Genomic DNA, 15,222 nt, shown 5'->3' with positions numbered 1-15,222 from the left:
CAATTGGTTACCTTTCCATTAGGCCAAATGATAATTTGTAAAATCTTTTTATTTGTAAATTTCAATGGTAATCCAATAAAATGGTAAAATTGTTTTGTCCAGATGTTGCCAAATCTCTCTAAAATTTAGGTTTCAGGAAGATTAGATAGGAATTTGCTAAATCAAAAGGCAAACATTGCTTGAAAATCAATTGGGAATCATTACACAGTGTCCAGCCTTTTTCACATTTAAGATAAACTGTGTAATGACCAGAAGTTACAGTAGGTCCATCATGGAAAATTATTGCAACTGTTACAAAAGTTTTTACTGAGATTGATAATTGCTGTCCTGTAAACTTCTTTATTAAAGTATCTAATTTTGAACCTTCAGCTTTACAGCGTTGCATCATTAAAATTACATACTGTCCGTATTCCTTTAAAATTAACGTTGAAAACATGTCAGATTGACACTCACTGCATTCCATGCTATGATTAGCATCTTTAACTAATTTAGCAAGAGTGACTGTTTTACTTTCTGGCAATGTTAAATAAATAAACCTTTCAGAATCAACATTAGAGCCACATATATTATAACAGTTTTCACAACTATGTTCTCATTTATAAGAGAGACCAAATAAATTTTCAATGGGAACCCCTTCTTCTTCCAGTACCTGAAGAAAAAACATCAAGAATTCCTGTGCGTCTTGCTGTACATTTTGAGAAAACTGTGTTCGTCCTGAACATACATCTAAAAGTTTTCTAATTTCAGTAGCACTTTCTATTTGAGTTTTATCATTACTCAGCTTTTGAAAAAGGAGACTCAACTCAGAACAGAATCTTTTTCCCTGATTTACTATTATCTGCTCTTGCACACTATCCAGATAAAATGCAACATTCAGCACTACATTAGCGTAGCAGTTGACACCAGAGCTATTTTCAAAATGACATCCTACAACCTGTTCTTCATTTTCCTTTTTCTTTTTGCTTGCAATTACATCACTCCTCTTTTTTTTCCTCCTCTCTACATCTTCATTACAGATATTCTCATTTCTCCTTTTACGAGAAACTACATGTTTCTCCAACACAGGATACTGACCTAAATGAGAAGCATAGCTTCTTCTTAATCTATTATACTCCTTTACACAATTTGCATCAGCACTAACTTTTGAGTCATCAAAGTCTATCATGAATAAACCTGATAATGTTTTCACTCGTGACAAAGCAACATATGCCATACCTTCTTTGAACACAGTTGAACCAATGTTCACAAAAGCACAATCTACAGTCAATCCTTGAGACTTGTGAATAGTTACAGCATATGCTAGAGAAAACGGAAACTGCTTCCTACGTACATATAAGTCTTTCACAAGCATGAAATGAACTGAACAACGACAAATGTCTTTAACTTCTTCTATCTGATCAAATTTTATTTTTAAACATTCAATTCCATCTTTTTTCTGATAATTAATAAAACCCACAACTCTTCCCATAGCTCCATTAACTAAACCTTTTTCAACATCCAAATTTCTCCTTAAAAATACTCTACAGTTCATGCAAACATATAGATTTTTTTCTAATCCAGCTGTTTTGGAAATGTTCTTCTCTAGTGAATCCAATTTATTTTTCAGTGTGCCTGTTAATGTAACAGTAATTCTTCCATCCTCAATTTTGTCCACTGCTTCCAATTTCCTGATATCTTCCTTTTCCAATTTCAAAAGCTCCTCATTGAATATTGAGCATTCACGTAGAGTTGGCATTAAGCAGATGACACTTTTCTTTTCTGCAATGTTCTTGTATATGTTCTCTGCAACTATTTCTTCCTTTGGAAATAAATTATGTAGAAGCCGACTCTGTAATGCTTTCATGCCAGCTTCAGTGAGTAGTCCAATTCTGATATCTTTCAGAATACTTCCATATTCTTCATCGTTTGCTTGCCTCATATTAGTAGTAAGTTCCTTGTACTCAAAGAAGGACCAAATATTTGTATTACCGATGCTTCCCAATGACTTCTTCGTGTCTTCATGTGTCACAGTATTAAACACTGGTTGTCCTTTAACTGGAGTAAGTTGCAAAAGATCTCCAAAAACTATGACGTGTTTTCCTCCAAATAACACGTCATAGTCTGTCTTCAGAATTTGCTGCATTCTTAAATGCACAAAGGCAAGCATTAAGTTTGATACCATGCTCACCTCATCAATAATGAGAACTTGCATCTTCTTCAATACTCTTGAAACTTCCAAGCATGCTTCTCCAGTTAGCTTGTTGTATTGTATTTTGTTCTCATGCTCCACTGGTAACATTAGCAAACGATGTAAAGTGATTCCTTTTATGTTATATGCTGCTAACCCAGTTGGAGCAGTAACCACACAAGACAAAGTAGAATCCGTTTTTTGCTGTAGGTAGCTTCTGATGACTTTTATAAGGAAACTTTTTCCAGTTCCAGCTTGTCCGCTTACATACATCCTGATTGGATGAAATGATGTGCATGAGCACTCTTTTTTTTCATGTAGAAATCCGTGATCAATTTTGTTTCTGATCTCTTCATAAATTTGTTGCTGCTCTTCGTTCAGTTGTCTTTCCAAATTTTGTAAGTCTATAAATTCTTCTTGAGCTTGATTCATAGCCGTTTCCACTTCATTCATGGCTATTGATGCTTCATTTTCAACGATTGGTTGTCCTAGGGGATCTTGACTGAGTGTTCCTGAACTTTGGCTGTCCTGAGAACTGTCTCTAGCTATTTCTGCTGCAATTGTAGTTTCCTGTTCAATTTCTTCATTTAACATTTGCAGATAAGTTGAGAATGTACTGCATTGTATGCTGTCTTTGCAAGCATTAAATGAATCTTCATAGCTTTGAAATTCTCCCAGTAGTTCATCCTCTGTACGCCATGGTTTAAACAGCTGTAAAAGAGCCAAGTAGTAAAATTCCTTTTTGTCAGTAGTGTCGCAACTCAGCTTCCTGTGATTTATCAAACTTCCTTTTGTTTGCTTCACCAAACATCCTTCCTCACCAATGACTTTATATTTTCCATTGTTGATGTCTTCTGTGGCTTTCTGTGAATAAATGTAGTTCTGCAGCACTTCATAGAGACACATGTTCTCCAGATGATGACTTCTCTTGGGATAATATGTGTCCAACATGTTTGATTTCAAAATATCTGTACTTTCTGGGTCATTCTCGGCCAAATATTCAATTTCTGCAACAGATTTCAGTACCCGATTTCTCATTGCTGCAAGGCCTAAACTTGCCCAAATTATTCTTCTTGATTTCGAGTAGAGACTTGCAGAAGATAACCTATCTGAACATTCGTAGGATCCAATTTCTCGATGCGATAACATCTTCAAACTGAAACTGTACAGCTTCTTACTGACAGTTTTCTCGTGAGAAATCTCTTCCCACATTTCCTTCAATTCTGTTTTTTCTGATTTCGTAATGTAAGACGTTACATATCGAGCAACAGCAATGGAATTGTCAGCTACATACTGTATATTCATGTTAGCATTCCACATGGATAAAATGACTGGGTTGTAGTCATTTATATTTTTTGATTCTTCTTTTCTTTTAAGGTTGTAGGTATTCTTAGGTGATTTTCTTGTGATAGTATGTCTCACAGATGACATAAAACTGTTTACTCTTCCATTTGAAAGAACAGGTCTAGGAAATCCAAATCGACATTTAGTGTAGTATTTATCTTTGCTCTTGAATTTCCGTCGACAGTATTTTCCACACCGATGACTTTGGAAACGTAAAACTTGCTCCTTTAACTTTTTCTCTTCTGTGTTTTTTGGTATAGCACATGTTGCATATTCTTCAATGTAAGATAACACTGCTTCATCAGCATCTGTTCCAAACTTTGGGGCATCCTTGATCCACAACAGCATATGAATATGAGGAGCACCTCTTGCCTGGTACTCTTTTCTCAAAAAGAAATCCACTACTTCTCCTAGAGGTGGATTTTTTTTATTGCAGATGAACGACATCATAGCCTCAAATCTATGATTGAAATATCTGCAAACATTAACCGGATCCAATGAGCACAGTTCTCCTGCTGTCTTGTATTCGATGTTTTTAATGTTTGAATTTGCCTCTCGTAGAAAATCCAGTAAATCATCCCAAACGTACTCAGCACAGCTTAGGGTAACGAACCATGTTGGTGTTCCTAAATTCCGTAACATGCATTTTAATTCACCATGGCGTCTGTACCAATATTCATTTGTCCCACGCTGACAAGCCATCAGATTGATCAGTTGTGTTTCCAAATGATCATCTCGGTGCTGCACTTTCTCCATAAAATCCTTAGCAGACACATTTTGTAAATGTACTCCACTTTTTAAAATGTGATTTACTGCATAAGACAGTGCAGACAAGTCGCTTTCAAATAAAAGATGGAACAAATAAGGAATACTTTGTCGAAATCTGGGATCTTCAGCATATAGTCTTGTAGTCCGATACTCAGAAGCTGGAATCTGTTCCGGACGTTCATCGTATCGTCCTCCTTTTCCTTTAGGAAACAGCTGGGGAAAACATCGAGCTTCCAAGCTCTCCTCCCATACACTCACGGGAGTTCCTTTTGCTTTCTTCATCTGAAACAGATCAATATTGTCTCCCATAAGTTCTTTTGAATGAAGAGGATGTATGCTAAAATGTTCATAAATTTCTTCTTCCTTTGACTTGTCCACTTTTTCAATTTGTCCAGTTGGTGTTTCTGTGTCTTCTTGTAAATCTTCTTCTTCTTCTTCTTCTTCTTCTTCTATATAAATTGATTCATACCATTTGTTATTCCTTTTCAAATACAAATTTGCTCTTTGTACTTTCCGTACATCTACCAGCTCCTGCCAAATCTTCTTATTCTTTGTAGGTACACCATTAACCAGAATAATTAATGGTTCAGTTTCCAAAGTATCCGCATCAATAGTTTCCATATTTTTTTTCAAATCCAAGGGCAAATACACCACTCTACCTTTTAAACCTCTCAGTAAATCTGAAGGAGGTAATTTACCAGTTTTGGGCTCCATACGTACTATGGTCTGGAACGGATGAACACATTGAATGAGTATAGACTCATATGTATTTAATTCAGAAAGTTCAGCAGGAATAGCATCCAATTCTAAATTATTATGTACAGCTCTGGTCGGCATTCTATTTTCCTCTAACTTGTTGTAACAGTATTTACAAATACGCTGATTTTCACCCAATTCAAAACAATTTTCAAGAAATATATATGTGGCAAAATCTTTCCTCTTATAATTATCTTCATTTTCACTCTTTCTGTAGAGATCAACATTCCTAGTTTGTTTTCTATAATGAGTTCTGCAGCAACAAATACAAGTAATATTTGGTCTTTCATTAGAGATTATTGCAAATTTTGTTATGTGATCATTAAATGTGTTACTTACAGAGGGTTCTACATTCTCTTCCACTTCTTCCTCATTTACTGTGTCCTTTTCTGCACTGTTTTGTTCAGGACCAAAGTAACAAAACTGAATTTAATCAACAACCTTCTCTACATCTGATACCGATCCACGGAACAGAGCCCTATTCAATTCATCTAACTTTATTGCTGGACTTTTAGCAAAATACAACCGTCTCACAAACTTTCTCATTTCAGTATGATGAACAGCCAGCATCCTAAAATGATGGAAAACACTATTACACACTTTTCTAGATAGACAAGCCAGAGAATGACCCTGCAAATCAGTATTCTCTCTCACTCTGCATGGATCTAGACTTTGAAGCACCTTAATCTTCTGTTTTACACTTTTTTTACTATATTCTCTTAGAAACTCACAAAATTTATCAATAGATTCCTGACGCACAGTGCAAATACTACTACAATTCCAAGTGTACACTGGGGCTTTAGGACGTCTCCCCATAGCCTCATCCGCCATCACTTGTACCTCATCTCTTGGAACCATTATCTCCTTCTCCATTATGCAACCATTTTTCACTTCGTAAGCACGACCTCTGGTGTCAACTGCATGCAGCAAACTATTACTTTGAAAATAGCTCTCTTCATTAAAAAAAGGTTCACTACTTGAACTATGCATCCATTTTCCTAAAAACACTTTAGAAAAGTTTGTTCTGTTCACTATTCTTTTCCTTTTGCTTTGTGATTTCAGTACATTAACCATTTTATCTAATGTACGCATCCTATTCAAAATTAAAATGAATAGTTTCCTTTTTAATTCTAATGCCTTTGCTGCAATGGCTTCAATTTCTTTTTTTCTCTTATAAAACTTAGCCTTTTGCTTATATTTCTTCACATCCTTTATCAAATTGGACATAACTCTTCTCTGGAACATTTTTCTACGTATCTCTTTAAACGCTGTTTTTCTGTTTAAGTTAATCTTTTTAGTTGCAGAAGGTATATTTGCATTAACTAAATTCTCAATTTTTTCCTGTCCTTTTCTATTGAAAACATTCTTTCCAGTACAGACATTTTGTACATTTTTCCTTTTTTTGAATATGTTCTTTAAAAAAAATTTTGTCTGCTTACCAGAAGATTTTTTCTTTTTCCCAACATGAGCATCTCCAACTAACTTAGGTCCTCCAGTTGTCTTCAAATATAGGTTTTTTTTCTGGTCTTTCTTTAATTTGGATTTTGTAGGCATCTTAAATTTTGTTCACTGCTCTTCAGCAATACCTGAAAAAGACTAAAAAAAAAATTCCTTTATTTTATTTAAATATATTACTACATTTTTTATGTTCTTTAGAAATCTTAAAATACTATAAACCCCTTTCCTATAAATGAAAATCACAATAACACCTTCACCAATTAAATATCTAAAAACAATTCCTGTGTGCACACAGAGTCATGCTTTGAAATTAGGCAGAAAACGAAATTTCTTTGCCAATTGCAAAGCATACTTTCTACTACTTTTTTTTGGCAAGTGATAATCACTTTAAAAGACTGACACATTATGAATCCACTTTTCAGATTCTTAAAAAAGCACATGTCCAAACTGCTTTTTCAGACCAGCACCATGTATAACCTGGGTGACTGCCTACACTCCAGCAAGGGCAACCAGCCTTACTGATGCTGTATGTATTTGCATTACTGACTGAAACCTCAAACCCCACTCGCTTGTGAATACTGTGCATGATTCCACAGGGTAAGCAGCTGGGTGTGTGCTAAGAGTCTGCTTCTGCACCAAAAAATGGCTCCCCCTTTCCATCTAATGCAACTGTATAATCACCAGAGCAATACGCAATAAATCTCTGCCTGTAATTCCTATTTGCACACAGAGTCATGTTTTCACATTAGTCACAAAACGAAATTTCTTTGCCAATTTGAAAGCACACTTACTACTCTTTTTTTTGGCAAGTGATAAACACTTTTACAGACTGACACATTATGAATCCACTTTTCAGATTCTTAAAAAAGCACATGTCCAAACTGCTTTTTCAGACCAGCACCATGTATAACCTGGGTGACTGCCTACACTCCAGCAAGGGCAACCAGCCTTAGTGATGCTGAATGTATTTGCATTACTGACTGAAACCTCAAACCCCACTCGCTTGTGAATACTGTGCATGATTCCACATGGTAAGCAGCTGGGTGTGTGCTAAGAGTCTGCTTCTGCACCAAAAAATGGCTCCCCCTTTCCATCTAATGCAACTGTGAAATCACCAGAGCAATACGCAATAAATCTCTGCCTGTAATTCCTATTTGCACACAGAGTCATGTTTTCACATTAGTCACAAAACAAAATTTCTTTGCCAATTTGAAAGCACACTTACTACTCTTTTTTTTGGCAAGTGATAAACACTTTTACAGACTGACACATTATGAATCCACTTTTCAGATTCTTAAAAAAGCACATGTCCAAACTGCTTTTTCAGACCAGCACCATGTATAACCTGGGTGACTGCCTACACTCCAGCAAGGGCAACCAGCCTTAGTGATGCTGAATGTATTTGCATTACTGACTGAAACCTCAAACCCCACTCGCTTGTGAATACTGTGCATGATTCCACATGGTAAGCAGCTGGGTGTGTGCTAAGAGTCTGCTTCTGCACCAAAAAATGGCTCCCCCTTTCCATCTAATGCACCTGTGAAATCACCAGAGCAATGCGCAATAAATCTCTGCCTGTAATTCCTATTTGCACACAGAGTCATGTTTTCACATTAGTCACAAAACGAAATTTCTTTGCCAATTTGAAAGCACACTTACTACTCTTTTTTTTGGCAAGTGATAATCACTTTTACAGACTGACACATTATGAATCCACTTTTCAGATTCTTAAAAAAGCACATGTCCAAACTGCTTTTTCAGACCAGCACCATGTATAACCTGGGTGACTGCCTACACTCCAGCAAGGGCAACCAGCCTTACTGATGCTGTATGTATTTGCATTACTGACTGAAACCTCAAACCCCACTCGCTTGTGAATACTGTGCATGATTCCACAGGGTAAGCAGCTGGGTGTGTGCTAAGAGTCTACTTCTGCACCAAAAAATGGCTCCCCCTTTCCATCTAATGCAACTGTGAAATCACCAGAGCAATACGCAATAAATCTCTGCCTGTAATTCCTATTTGCACACAGAGTCATGTTTTCACATTAGTCACAAAACGAAATTTCTTTGCAAATTTGAAAGCACACTTACTACTCTTTTTTTTGGCAAGTGATAATCACTTTTAAAGACTGACACATTATGAATCCACTTTTCAGATTCTTAAAAAAGCACATGTCCAAACTGCTTTTTCAGACCAGCACCATGTGTAACCTGGGTGACTGCCTACACTCCAACAAGGGCAACCAGCCTTACTGATGCTGTATGTATTTGCATTACTGACTGAAACCTCAAACCCCACTCGCTTGTGAATACTGTGCATGATTCCACAGGGTAAGCAGCTGGGTGTGTGCTAAGAGTCTACTTCTGCACCAAAAAATGGCTCCCCCTTTCCATCTAATGCAACTGTGAAATCACCAGAGCAATACGCAATAAATCTCTGCCTGTAATTCCTATTTGCACACAGAGTCATGTTTTCACATTAGTCACAAAACGAAATTTCTTTGCCAATTTGAAAGCACACTTACTACTCTTTTTTTTGGCAAGTGATAAACACTTTTACAGACTGACACATTATGAATCCACTTTTCAGATTCTTAAAAAAGCACATGTCCAAACTGCTTTTTCAGACCAGCACCATGTATAACCTGAGTGACTGCCTACACTCCAGCAAGGGCAACCAGCTTTAGTGATGCTGAATGTATTTGCATTACTGACTGAAACCTCAAACCCCACTCGCTTGTGAATACTGTGCATGATTCCACATGGTAAGCAGCTGGGTGTGTGCTAAGAGTCTGCTTCTGCACCAAAAAATGGCTCCCCCTTTCCATCTAATGCAACTGTGAAATCACCAGAGCAATACGCAATAAATCTCTGCCTGTAATTCCTATTTGCACACAGAGTCATGTTTTCACATTAGTCACACAACGAAATTTCTTTGCCAATTTGAAAGCACACTTACTACTCTTTTTTTTGGCAAGTGATAATCACTTTTACAGACTGACACATTATGAATCCACTTTTCAGATTCTTAAAAAAGCACATGTCCAAACTGCTTTTTCAGACCAGCACCATGTGTAACCTGGGTGACTGCCTACACTCCAACAAGGGCAACCAGCCTTACTGATGCTGTATGTATTTGCATTACTGAGTCCAACCTCAAACCCTTAAAGTATTCTTTATTTTTACCAGTACACCTTAAATTTTTGTGAAAACATAGTCCATATTATTTTACATGTTCCTCACATTTAAATTTCTCCCAAAACAGAAAATAATAAACACAACTTCAACAAAAGGAATTCCATTTCTATTATTCATTTCTTAATTTACCATATACATCCCCTCTCAAACTCTAAACTCACCTTTAAAATTAGTTAGCTGTGAAAGAAATGTGGCACTCAAACAGCAGATTATCAGAGCCAGGATCTCTGTTCTTTACACCTCTCTCCTCTCAGCAGAACCAGATAATGGCAAACTTTCCCTCTCCTTTTCCACACATATACATGTTAATTTCAAATCTCAGTGCTTCCCCCTTTTTTTCAAATGTAATCACACATTTCTATTGGTTGAAAACCAACCCTTTTCCAAAAGTACCCTTCCCCCAACTTGACTTCTGCCTAGTACCCTTCCCCCAACTTGACTTCTGCCTGCTACCATAGCAACAGCTCATGGAACACTGCTGTGTGGAGTTAGGTCAGAAGTTCGCCACACAATGTTTCAATTTCACAGAGCAAGAGTGCTTGACTTTTCAAACCTAACAGCAAATCCATAGTACTGTTCTTTGGTAACACATTTTTCTGTACCAATACAAAACATGCTTCTATTAATTTACACATACAGCCTAGTTTTTATTCTAGAATGGAATGAAACAGCCAATCAGTTCTTTTTTTTATGAAAAAAATATGTATGCCTCCATTTCCAAACTGTCTTTCATTTCTTTTTACCATTCTACTGAATTACACCTCCTGAGTGCATCCAGTTCTCCTTTGAAGATGTTCACAGTGTGGATTGTAGGGCACAGCTATGTCTTCTGGAGTGAAAAGTATGCAGAGAAAACAGATATGGTGAGAGACCTTGCTTTGCCAAATGTAGACATTAAATGGATTGGTCAGAGAGGGTTAAAGTGGCACCAATTGATGCCATTGGTGAAATCCTTCATGCAAATCCAACACCCTGACCTCATAATAGTGCACTGTGGTGGCAATGACCTAGGCACTTTGACTGGGGTGGGTCTGGAAATGCTTATGAAGGAGACCTTTGCACAACTGTTTTCACTTTTCCCTAAAACTGCCTTTGTGTTTTCTAACATATGCCAAAGGCAAAAATGGAACTGGTCCAATCATTTCTGTCCGCAGATTGACAAAGCAAGAAAGCACGTCAACAAATCTGTTTCTGCTTTCCTCCGTGACTATGGTATGGGTTCCATTTACCACAACAACTTGCGTTACGACATGCAAGACATTTATAGAGGAGATGGTGTGCACTTCAATGATGAAGGGAACAGAGTCTTCCTCTTGAACCTCAGACTCTGCATCGGTACTTACTTGTAGGTACCACTAAAAAATGACTTTATAAACACAACGGCTCTTTTTAGAGCCCCCTAATATCTAAACTCTTAAATCTGCATTTCATTTCTTTTATTTTATTTTTTTTCTACCGTACGCGTACGGTGAGCTTACCGTACGCGTACCCCGTGATTTTTTTTAAAATCAATAAATGTTTTCTTTCTACTTTTCTGTCCTTCATTGACCCCCTTACAAATGTTAGGGGGTCTGTAACTCTCCTCCTTGCCCCCTTGTCAAGATATCACTCTTTTTTTTCTGAGTGAAACACACGAAATGGCGGCCACCGCTTCCTGGTTTCGACCGATTCGAATGTTTACTAAGATCTAAGAGCCAATCAGAATCGCGCTCGCGCACGCCACCGTACGCGTACGGTAAGCGTACCGTAAGCGCACCGTAAGCTGGCTCAGATATATATATTGATTTAAAGGCTATTTTCTCAGAATCTACTGAACAGATTTACACCAAACCTACAAAAGGCACTTCCTTGACCTGAGGACTACCTCTCTGCCAAATTTCAAGTAATTCTGTTCAGCCGTTCGGGCTGTAGCTGTGTCTAAAGGTCCTATGGAAAAATGCATGGGAAAAACTCGTTTTGGGACCCCCCTTTTATCTCAGCCCCCGCTTGACGAATCCCCCCGAGACTTTCAGGGTAGGAGCTGAGCGTAGCGCCCCACCTATTTTGAAAAATTCGCGAGGATTCGTCGACCGGCGCCAAAGTTATTCAAAATAGAATGTTGCGGATTTCCTATGGAAACGTGGTCCTAACTATAACTACCTACTGGCGACCGCCAGTAGGTAATATATATATATATATATATATATATATATATATATATATATATATATATATATATATATATTGTGTCATCAAAATTGCCCTGAAGCATTGGAGGGTCACTCGACCGTGCCTCAGACCATCAGGTCAATTATTGCCTCGCTGCAGCTTGCCTCGCCATTGCCATCAGTATTCCTTAATGCCGACGCGTTTCGAGGCTTACCACGCCTCTTCATCTTGGGTAGGAAAAACAAACATCGATGGCTCACCTCTTTTGTTTCCATTATTTATTTATTTCACACACCCTTAGTGGGTTTGGCTTCATATTTTTTCTTTAAAGCATTGTGGGAATCGTAGTTCCTAGAGGTGAGTATTAGTTGATTCTTTAGTAAGTTCGATGTTTCAAGTCCGTCATTATTGCACATTTGTTTCCTTTAGTAGGATTGGCAAAGCAGGGCAGGCTAAATTTAAGCAGATGAAACACGGTGCTGACAGGAATCGGACCGTCCTTTTCCTCAGCCTTCATTTTTCATCAGGAATGGTGCTCCCTCCCACGGCCAGGCTGCCGTGTAAAATATTTTGTCATCAAAATTGCCCTGAAGCATTGGAGGGTCACTCGACCGTGCCTCAGACCATCAGGTCAATTATTGCCTCGCTGCAGCTTGCCTCGCCATTGCCATTAGTATTCCTTAATGCCGACGCGTTTCGAGGCTTACCACGCCTCTTCATCTTGGGCAGGAAAAACAAACATCGATGGCTCACCTCTTTTGTTTCCATTATTTATTTATTTCACACACCCTTAGTGGGTTTGGCTTCATATTTTTTCTTTAAAGCATTGTGGGAATCGTAGTTCCTAGAGGTGAGTATTAGTTGATTCTTTAGTAAGTTCGATGTTTCAAGTCCGTCATTATTGCACATTTGTTTCCTTTAGTAGGATTGGCAAAGCAGGGCAGGCTAAATTTAAGCAGATGAAACACGGTGCTGACAGGAATCGGACCGTCCTTTTCCTCAGCCTTCATTTTTCATCAGGAATGGTGCTCCCTCCCACGGCCAGGCTGCCGTGTAAAATATTTTGTCATCAAAATTGCCCTGAAGCATTGGAGGGTCACTCGACCGTGCCTCAGACCATCAGGTCAATTATTGCCTCGCTGCAGCTTGCCTCGCCATTGCCATCAGTATTCCTTAATGCCGACGCGTTTCGAGGCTTACCACGCCTCTTCATCTTGGGCAGGAAAAACAAACATCGATGGCTCACCTCTTTTGTTTCCATTATTTATTTATTTCACACACCCTTAGTGGGTTTGGCTTCATATTTTTTCTTTAAAGCATTGTGGGAATCGTAGTTCCTAGAGGTGAGTATTAGTTGATTCTTTAGTAAGTTCGATGTTTCAAGTCCGTCATTATTGCACATTTGCACATTAGGGCAATTTTGATGACACAATATATATATATATACAATATATATATATATATTATCTACTGGCGGTCGCCAGTAGATAGTTATAGTTAGGACCCTGTTTCCATAGGAAATCCGCAACATTCTATTTGGAATAACTTTGGCGCCGGTCGATGAATCCTCGCGAAATTTTCAAAATAGGTGGGGCGCTACGCTCCGCTCCTACCCTGAAAGTCTTGGGGGGATTTGTCAAGCGGGGGCTGAGAAAAAAGGGGGGTCCCAAAACGCGTTTTTCCCATGCATTTTTCCATAGGACCTTTAGACACAGCTACAGCCCGAACGGCTGAACAGAGTTACTTGAAATTTGGCAGAGAGGTAGTCCTCAGGTCAAGGAAGTGCCTTTTGTAGGTCTGGTGTAAATCTGTTCAGTAGTTCCTGAGAAAATAGCATTTAAATCAATATATATATGTGGGCGGAGCCTAACCACACATCTCATCCTGAGATCTGATTGGCTGTCAGCACTTCATCCAAGAAGTGTTGGCAGCCATCTTGGGACCAATATACATGATAGCACCTCATTAAAAAGCATTGCAGTTAATAGAAGATTTTAAGACTTTAGTTACATTATAAATCATTTGTTGATGGTACCATACTCATTTTAGGAATTGTTGTATGTTCTAAGGTGATTTCACCATGTGAAAAAGCCTTCTGCTGGGATATCATGATTGAGAGAAAAATATTTTCTCATGCTTTTACCACAGAGGTTTGGAAGGTGATCTATAAGCTAAACTGAGAGCTTATTTTCTGTAAATTCACATTATCTTTCTCAGTCATGTGAGAATGAAGTCTGACATTCTCAGTAAAACATGTACATCCAACAAGGGCAGAGACTGTCAGTTGATTCCTTTGTGTTCTACTGCAGCTTTCCAGAGTGTTCCAAAGAACTACTAGAGCGCTAACCGTCCTACTTATGATAAATGTATGGCACACCTGAAGCCATCTTGCTTGGATTAAAGTGGTAACTCTTAAAACATTTAATTTAAAAAGGAACAAAATGAGGTGGTTCATTTTTCCATAAAAAGTATGATTAGTGCTGCATAAAGAAAAATTAGGGCACATTTTGAGTGACTTCTCAAATCCTGGCATGCAGACTGAAACATGCACTTTCAATACCAGCAGCAGTTTTCCCTGGTGAGCAGTAGCTTTACTACAGTGATCTAATGAGCAAAAAGAGTGCTAACATTCTGATTTTATGGCAAATGTGTGACACATTTGAATGCCTTCTTGATGGAATCAAAGTAAAAAACTGAAAGTATTTCCTACTGAGGAGACTGCAGTAAACGAGGAAATTAGGAAACTTCATAACAAATAAGTCTCCCAAGATGGCCACCAGAGACAAAAGAGCCCAAATGTAGCCCAAATATCACCCAGATGTAGCCCAAGTATAGCCCAATGACAGAATGTCCAAGAATGTTCTTAAAAACAACTAGAGCACTTACTGTCTTCATTATGACAAAAGTATGGCACACCTGAAGCCATCTTGATTGGAATAAACTGGTAACACTTAAAACATTTAATTTAAAAAGGAACACAATGAGGGGTTCATTTTGCCATAGAAATTATGATTAATGCTGAAGAAAGAAAATGAGGGCACATTTTGAGTGACTTCTCAAATCCTCTTCTATTTCATTAAAAAATTCTGACATGCAGACTGAAACATGCACTTTTAATACCAGGAGCAGACTTCCATGGTGAGCAGTAGTTTTACTACAGTGATCTAATGAGCAACTAGAGTGCTAACATTCAGAATTCATGGCAAATGTGTGACATATCTGAATACCTTCATGATGGAATCAAAGTAAAAAACTGAAAGCATTTCCGACTGAGGAGACTGCAGTACATGAGGAAATTAGGAAACTTCATAACAAATAAATCTCCCAAGATGGCCACCGGAGACAAAAGAGCCCAAATGTAGCCCAAAATCACCCAGATAT

This window comes from Triturus cristatus, chromosome 2_1 (assembly GCF_964204655.1).
Source record: "Triturus cristatus chromosome 2_1, aTriCri1.1, whole genome shotgun sequence".
NCBI lineage: Eukaryota > Metazoa > Chordata > Amphibia > Caudata > Salamandridae > Triturus > Triturus cristatus.
Note: the sequence above shows the minus strand (reverse complement) of the source record.